General features: G+C 40.7%; 2 long non-coding RNA genes across 2 annotated transcripts in view; both read left to right on the top strand.

Annotated features, from left to right (window-relative positions):
* LOC113483399 overlaps positions 1-830 on the top strand; it is a 3,957-nt gene extending 3,127 nt beyond the window's left edge. The window contains exon 3 of the long non-coding RNA XR_003399024.1: positions 722-830. This is a non-coding gene — a long non-coding RNA (uncharacterized LOC113483399). The remainder of the gene's footprint in view (positions 1-721) is intronic.
* A 750-nt stretch (positions 831-1,580) lies between these two features.
* Positions 1,581-3,503, top strand: LOC113483400. The gene is made up of 3 exons (XR_003399025.1): positions 1,581-1,687; positions 1,916-2,027; positions 2,876-3,503. It is a non-coding gene; the product is annotated as an uncharacterized LOC113483400 (long non-coding RNA).
* The last annotated feature ends 5,214 nt before the right edge of the window (positions 3,504-8,717 follow it).

Raw genomic sequence — 8,717 nt, 5'->3', positions numbered from 1 at the left:
CAACCCCCAGCAGCGCTACAGTGATTTTTTTTTTTTTTTTTCTATGACTGATGCCCATCACTTTCAACAATGTTTCTGTAAGCTTCATCCCAAGAAGCAGAGTTAGCCATTTCTGGCTAGTGCTTTATCAGCTGCAACTGAAAATTTGACTTGCTGTTTTTCTTGTGTCTGTGTAAGTTCAAAGTAACTGGTGCCCATTATAATGATGGCACATACTTGTGATTCAGTTGTGGCGTTCACCACCACTATACACATATGTGCATAGACACACATGTATGGACTGAAACATATTCCTATAGGCAGATAAAAGTACAGGAACACACACACACACACACACACACACACACACACACTCTGAGATACCAGCATTCAGAAGATAAGAATAACAAACCAATATTTTGGACAGAAAGAAGACACAACGGTTGTTTACAGAGGCACACTTTCATATATAGGAAAGAAAACCCCAACCCATATCAGGCCTTCCTCTTTAACTCAGTATAATGGAAAAGCCCTATCTAGCCACTGTTTTAAAAAAAAAGTTACCTGATTTCTTCCAAAAACATTCTGGGGAAATTAGTGTTATTTAAAGCTACGTAATTTTCAAGATGGTTCTTGTTCTGTATTATTTTTTTAAATAAGGAAAAAGTATCTGATGACTTTCATAAATTAATTCCAAGGCCTTTCCTCTTCAACTTACCTTTTTTCTCCCCTAACTCCATAGAAATATTCAAACTGCTTTCATGAAATGATTGCCAAGGGTGAAAAAACTTAAATCAATTTGCTTGCCTGGACACTGCAAGAAACACTTGATCTCCTGCACCCTGTTCAAGAGAAATGTGAGGCCCCTCCCGAACCCTTGCTCCTCTTTACTCAGTGTTGAACAAAGTGGCAGTGGAGAACCACTAAGAATTTTTTTTTACCAACAGTCAGAGTGAGCTAAGTGTCTGCCTTTCTTGGGTGCGGAAGGGTGGGGGGTGGGGGGGAGATAAAAGACATCTGAGCAACAAGTCAGAAAGCAAGGTGCTTAACCACTGTTCTGGCAGGCATCTGGGAGGCAGGGCAGCACCAGTGCCTGGAGTCCCACCAGCCCTGCAGCCCAGCTGCCCATGCTGGGCCACAGCACAGAGCTGCAGAGGCAGCAGAGCCTGCTCTGCCTGCCATCAGGAGCCTCTTCAGTGCCTGGGAGCAGGCATGTCAGTCATATTTTTCTAGGAGATACTTAGATAGTTTTGGCCGCAATAGTATTGAATGCCAGTGCTGCGAATGCAAATGCCACTTTCAGCCACTTTTAAAGTGTGAGTGGGGCTGAGAGTGACTTTGTTGTCACAGTGAGTGACAAGTGATGGAAAAATTGGGTGTTGCCAAAAAAAAGAAAAAAAGAAAAGAAAAGAAAGAAGGTTTTAAACAAACAAATATGCTTATTTGACACTTGGCTAGTGGGGGCAGTTATCACCCATACTCTGGTCAACGAGTATGCCTGTGTTTTGCTTGAGAAAAGGAAGATTCTTATACTTACTTTCACTCTCGTATGTTGTTTTCTTGCTCTCTTTTTTCCTCTGTAATCCACTCAAAACTTTGCAAGCAGCTACCTCATTCCCAGTGCCCATTCCCAGTAGCCCCTAGAAACGGTGGGCTGGTGTGTGTCACCACTGACAATGCTCAGTACTGCAAACCCATGTGCAACAAGGTAGTATCCATGGTTTACTGCTGCTATATTGCTGCATCTATTCATTAATTTACAAGTGTTTATTGTGTAATGAATAGTTTTCTTGTTATACTTTTTTCTTCTCCCTTACGGCAGGAAGAGTTTGAAGTGTTTGTATTGACCTTCACTGGCTGACTATTTCTTCATCTTACAGTTGCCATGATGTAACCTAAGACACCATTTGTTTTTTCCTCATCTTTGTTTCCCAAGGGTTATGACTTTCCATTCCTCAGAAGTAGACTGTATGAAGTATGTGGCACTGCCACTGGGTTTTCCTGGACAACACAGCTTGTTGGCAAAAAGGAACTGGCTGTTTGAAATGGTGAGTATTTCTCAGTCACATTTGATCACAAGGATGGGAGGGTCTGTCTCTTGTGTTTTAAAAAAGGAAGAAAGAAAAGTTTCTCTTGGTATGTGTGACAACCTTGGCATATGTGATATTATGAGAGCTAGTGCTGGGCTAGCAAACTGCTGAATGAGAAATCATGTTAGCTTTGAAACTATCACAAGGGCCTGAGCATTGCTATTTCAGCTTGGGGTAGTAAATGTGACATGTATCCAATATTTGTGGGAAGATGCAACTTTTTTAAAACAGTAAACAGGTATCATCTTAACACAAACCCTATGTTGCACAATGTGACCCCACTGGACAGACAGCAGTAGAACATAAAACTGTTGTTTATCTTTCAACGGTACTTGAAGTGCCTCAGCAAAATGGGCCAATGCCTATACTATTCACAGTGCATACATACAATAAAATCCAGGAGCTGGCCCCCAGCCAGCAGTGCTGCCTTTTTCATGTGGCAGCCCAAGGGTTTTAAGACTGCTCCCATTTCATCCAGTGAGCAACCCATGACCTGAAGTAGACTATCTGACTCCATCATTATTGCCTTAATTTAAAAATAAAGGTGCATATAGACACACAAAATGGTCAACCTATCTCTCCTATGGTTAATGGAAAATATTTTACTGTTGACAGTGCCTTGTTGCTAGATCAGTTGTTTCCCAAAGCTTACCAAAAGCAATCATCTCAGCACTTTCATTCCAAGTTGAAGTTTTTAGTCTTGCAAATAGAAATGCTGGTGCTTGTTTAAAGATCAGAACAAATCTAAGCTATGTAACTCAGCTGCTTTTTTTTTTTTTTTTCTTTTGGACCTCTGATCTTTTCAGCCTCCGAGATGGCCATCAGTGGAGTTAACTCTGCCTGTTTCCTGACCAACAGCACCTATATGCACACATTAGCTGGCACTGAAACTCAGGCAGAGCAGCCAAACATCTTCCTCAAAGAGCTTCATGAGCAAGGCATTGACAGCTCCAACCATGACAAGGAGGCTGATTGTATCATCTGTGGTTACTAGCATGAAAAAACTTGTGCCACAGACCAGGAAGCCATCTGGAAGTTGACATGGGTATTTTGACAAGAGAAATAGAGCACTTAAATCATTGCTAAGACATGTAAACATGCAGCTTTTATTTAGTTAAAGGACTAGTGATCATAGTAATCATTTGACCTCAGCTCTTGGGTATAGATATATAGGCTAAATGTAATCACATAGCTCATGTGGTGAAGGTGTATTGAGGAAAGATCACTTTTATGGCTTAAATTTGTCTAACTGGAATTAAATAAGAATTAGAGTTGTTTAAGAGATGCAGTCATTAGTTAAACACAGTAATTGTTATCAAAAATTATCATCTGTCAGGGGTCATTTTTACTGAGAAAGGGTCATGCTTTTAGTTGCTTTTACAATTGCCAATTAATCACTATTGTTTTTCTGATGACCATTAAAGCAATGCAAGTGACAACAGTTACTGGCTGTAGGGGTATAGTTCTTTATTCATGTGCCTGCTTCATTGGGGGGTTAAATTAGGCTGTACATACAGCTGTTCAAGGTGATGTGTTTTGCTTGAGCTTGAAACACTGCAGTTTGTTGGAACTAGTCAAAGGCTTCTCCTGTATTTATCACCTTGAGAACATACCACAGAAAAACATAGCCTTTAGGTATACTTCAATGCACTTCTAGTAGTCAAAAATGCCCTGTAGGCTTGATGTAACCAAGCAAAATGGCAGGAAAAAAGTAACATCTTGGTCCACTACATAACGTGAGAACTGGGATTGCCCCAAGCCAGCAGGTATTTGAATCATGTCTTCTCTGCTCAAAAATGAAGAATGTGTGTGTGGATGGACCTGCATGTGAAGCTCTCTAGTTCGTGTACCAAGGATCAGCTCCAGTCTCTTCTTTTTAGTCCCTGTGGGGAAAAACCATGATGGTTCTGGAAGGAAAGTCCTATTGACCCTTGGTTTGCTCTAACCTGTGGGATACAGGGCTGCAAGTGCTCTTCTATGCTCACACTTCCTTGCACTCCCTGGGCATATGCAACACACACAATTTTGGGGGCCTCCCTTAGGCAGAGGTTGTGGTTAGGTGGTAGGGCAGCTGCTGGTTGTAGCCCAGTGTTTCCATAGCTTCTGGGTAGTCATCTACCCTGCTTATTTCTCCTCTTCCTTCTATTTCTAAAATGTGGTCTAAAGTGGGGCAGGTTTGGCTCTTGCAAATTAGCAAAAATTTAGCTGGTCATCTGAATTTGTAACAGCTCTAAACAAAAATATCCAAGTGAATTTTCTGTTGTTGATTCTTCTAATGCAATATAAAACCAATTGTTCCTTCTCCAATTCCCATTCTTCTGTGAGCTCTCTCTTACACACACATCTCCTCCTCCCCCTGTGCATGTGTACTCAGGAAAACCAAAGACACTGAGTAAGAGGTGTGAAAAGCAGAAAACCCAGGCTGTTGTTCACCTAGCACTTGGTGCAAGTGAAGACCAAAGACAACTCAGCACTGGTGATCCGGTGTATTTGTGGAGCTGTAACTACAGAACAGATGTGAATTATTATGAAATCTAAACAAAAAAGCTTAGTTACTGCTTGCTTGGTTTTCAGTGGAATCTTTGCTTGGGGTTTTGTTTTAATTTTCTTTTGTTGAGCAAACAATGAAGCTGTAGCTCTGAAGACAGCCAGCTCATCTATTTGTGTTTCCTCTCTCTTCCTTACCTTTTCCCTATTCCCATGAATCTCTCAGACACAGACAACATAGTTACATAGTACATGGTGTATAACTGACCTTTACGTCATTAATAAATTAAATGATTCAGATATATAAAAATACACACTCTTTCATGCTCAGAATCCAGTCATTACAAGCAAAAAACCCATCAGTTGCTTTTGCGCCCAGAACCAGACAGTCATATGACTATGAGTGTAGCAGACAATTATACCAACAAGGGGATGAATTGGCTGCTTTGGCTGATTATAAACTATGAAGCAGTAACTAAAGTCATTGTGTTGGAGACAAATGTGCTGCAGTCTTAAAAAGAAGCAATGGTTCTTCAATCACTGGTAGGTTTGTTTATTTCTTGCAAACAATCTCTATCAAATGAAATTATAATGATTTTGAGTCTTTCCAGCCAATTCATTATCAGCTGATGCTCAGATAAAATATCTGAAGCACTGACCACTTTCTAGTATCATTTTCCTACTGGTGCTAGAAACATTTTTCTCTGAGTTATATTAAGTTATTCTAGTGACTTTCCAAACCAAACAACAAAAGAAAAGAAACCCAGTATTGGATTTCATGAGGAAATCAAACCCACTGCTCTTGTAAATTAACAGAAACTGATAAATCTGTGCATCAGAAATCCTGCTAATGAGTGTCCCACAATGTGGAAGAATTAAACTGGAAAGCTTTAATTTGATGTGGCATGAATTTGATATTAATCTGGAGACAGGGTGGTTGGAGTTTTCTCATAAACTTGCAGAGAAGCAGTTTTGTTCTGTTTTGTTTATATATGAGAAAAGCAAGTTGAACCAATAAGCCTATATGACACAGTTAAAAACTAAAATAAACAATCACATTATTTCCTAGAGCAAATTTGCATAATGTAATTCAGTTGATGTATCTTTTCATTAACTTTGAGTAGGTGTCTGGCTGGGTATGTGAGAGCATCAGGCCATCCCTCATGTTCCTGCTCTAACCCCAGGATGGGGAGGGCTTTGTGTTCTGGCACTTGGGATTTGCAGAGAGAGAAAAAAATCATATAGAAGGAAAGATGATTTCAGGCCAATAAGTTAACTGTCAGTCATCTCAGCTGAAGGCTTTGCTAATATTTACAGTGTCATACAGAAAGGGAGACTTTCCTGATATTAATTAAAGGAATATAATGCTGTATTACGGTTGCTTCTCTTTCAGTCTTGTTTTTGGTCCATTATAATGCAAGAGAATAAGTCAGTCTAGGAACTGAGCCAACAACAGTAATTACAATATAGACAAAAAGTGGAAGGCAAAGTGCTGAGAACTGTAGTATGTGAAGACAAAATTGTACACATTCTCTTTTTCACAGAAATTTAGCAGCAATAGACTGTGAAACCCATCCCTTTTGGATGGGTCTGAGGTAGTAAGAGTGATCCTGAGAGATGTTATCATTACGAACCATCCTTCAAAGGGATCAGTGGTGTCACAGCTTGTACCAGGGCTGGGTCACAGGGAGCCATGCAGTGAAATCTGTGGCACATGCTTCATCCTCCAGGTGACCACCACAGCGGGGGGCAGAATCATGAGGAAACTCATTATCAGGATTGTAGCAAAAATGACCAGCAGTATTTCCCATGGGGCCATGACCGTTTGCACCATGATTTCCTCCATATCAAGAGCCTGAAGCTGTAAAGCAAAAAATACACTGAATTACTTTCTTGCAAATAGGCATTATAACTGTACAGATGTGTTTGTTAGAGGCTGTCAGCCTCTTTTGCCTATTATTTTCTCATCCTGAAGAACAAATGCATTTTCCCTCACTGCAGGCCTCAGAAGAGCTCCTGCTCTCTTGCTCTGTGTCCCCTCAAGAGCCTCCATGGAGCATCAGTGTGCCTCACCTTTTTGGCTCAGTTGCAGTTGCTGCAAAAATGCCATTCCTGACTCTTGGGCAAGCCTTTGCCACCTTCTCTTTAAAATTTTGATTTTTAAGGCCCTCCCCTCCCACTTAGAGCATCAATACACAAAATGGTTATTACATTGGCATGTGTCAAAGATAAAGCTGAGAATAAAAGGATACAATGGAAAGAAGAGAGAACTGTAAGTTAACTGCTACCAGAATGTGTGGTTTTGTTTTTTTTTTCCCCTGTAAAGTAGGCTTTAAAAACTTTTTGCTCGCTAGAGAGCTTCAATGGACACTCAGTAAACAATTACGTGCTTTGAAAATGACTACAGATATATTTTCATGAAACTGTTAAATCTGTTGAAAACTGATTTCTGTCTGAAATGGTTTAATCAAACAATATGAGCTTAAGATGCAGAGAGGTTTAGCAGCCAGGCAGTGGGGAGTACGTGGACAGAAGAAGCAGAGCTAGTATGTCTCAAGTCTTTAGTTTTGCAAAATAAAAAGAGTAGATCAGTTAGGAAGGAGTTTAATCATGTTGCTTTTGAGACAAGAAGCCTGGTCTGTTAACAGGTGTGTCCTAGTTCATCAAGGGCTCAATGCAATTCCTTCAGCACAGGACCTACACACCTGAAAGCCATAAGGAAGCCAAAGCCATAGGGTTGTGAATAAAAGCTGGTAGCCATGGTGTAAGTGGGGCTTTTTTCCTTCATAGTTGCTTGTTTTCTTAGTGCCCTGGTAGTAAGGAGGTCTTCTGAGGGGTTATAGTGCTCCCTTAGGCCTCAGAATTTGGGCTAGATTTCACCAGAGGTTGGTCTGTCACTTTCAGAGTGGGTGGTATACTGTTTCTATAATTAAATCCTGACCCTTCAGTGAAGGAAGAAGACTGGAACAGTGTTAATAGAATATGCTTATTTAGAATTTGGGTATCTATGGGAAGATAATTAGTTGCCAGCAATTTTGTACCCATTTTAACAGTATTAAAATTACCCTCAGCTCAATTTTTTTTTTTTTTTTTCTGGGGCTTGTGATGAGAAGCAGCAGATGTTTGGTAACAAATCCTGGAGGACTTAAGTACTGATATTCCTTATTGAAAGCTAGATATCTGTTAAGCAGACTGTAGATGGCTGCTAAATGAACTGGATGCTACTGCTCAGTCAAACCTTGGCTCTCTGGTGCCAACCTTTCTTGTACTTTTCATTTACTTTTTTTTTGCTGTTGCAGTACCAATTCAGCCTATTTTTAAGACTCAGACTTTTGCCAGTGGAAAACATGTTCTCTCTCCAGAGTTGGCTGTGCCTGCCCAGCCAGGTCAGTGTCTGCCTTGCAGCAGTGTCAAGACCTTTCCAGAAACCTTACCTCTTGTAAGCTTGTGTCAAATTTTACAGCTAGATTAATGTCAGGTCTTGTAAACTGGAGAAAAGAATGGAGAATGGGGGTAAAGATGCCCTAGCTCAGAGCCTGGAGCATGATCACAGCTGCTGTCTCCTAGCCAGCAAAGCCACATACCTTTGGTTTGTTCCCTGCAGCTGTCTGTGCCCTGTGTCCATTTTCACATGAGCCACAAAATAGCTGCTTAGTTTTGCTTGTTTTAAATCTGCTCAGGCCTGCAGTTCTGATGATGTGGGCTGTACTCTGGAGTTCATTGGGCTATGTGGTATTCTGACCCTTCTTGTGGCACTCTATTTTATTCTTCGCTTCCCCCTGTATGCTGGATGAAAGTCTGTGTGAGGCTGTTTACAACTGGGGTAGGCAGGTGTGGGAGAAGGAATGTTTGTGCTCAGGGACCTACTTTGTGCTGCTTCATTGTTGCACAGATCTGCTGCACTGGAGATATCTGAGGTGGGCCTATCATCTTCTAATTCAATTTCTTTTGTCCATCAATTCCTTTAAATATCTTAATTCCTGACTTGCTTTGTGGTCCTGACTTTTTTTTCTGTCAGGCATTTTCTGTTAACCCCTTGCTGCTGCTACTTTTGCTTCTCTTTCCAGCTTTCAGTTCAATTCTTGCTGTTATTTCATTCTCTTCCTCATTCCTCTCTTTCTTTGTTGCAATTTCCCTGTTTGGACAAGCAGTTATTCAGCT

Source organism: Athene cunicularia, assembly GCF_003259725.1.
Source record: "Athene cunicularia isolate RWA chromosome 9 unlocalized genomic scaffold, athCun1 chr9_part1, whole genome shotgun sequence".
Lineage (NCBI taxonomy): Eukaryota > Metazoa > Chordata > Aves > Strigiformes > Strigidae > Athene > Athene cunicularia.
The sequence above is the reverse complement of the archived record's forward strand: the minus strand, read 5'-3'. Positions and strand labels throughout refer to the sequence as shown.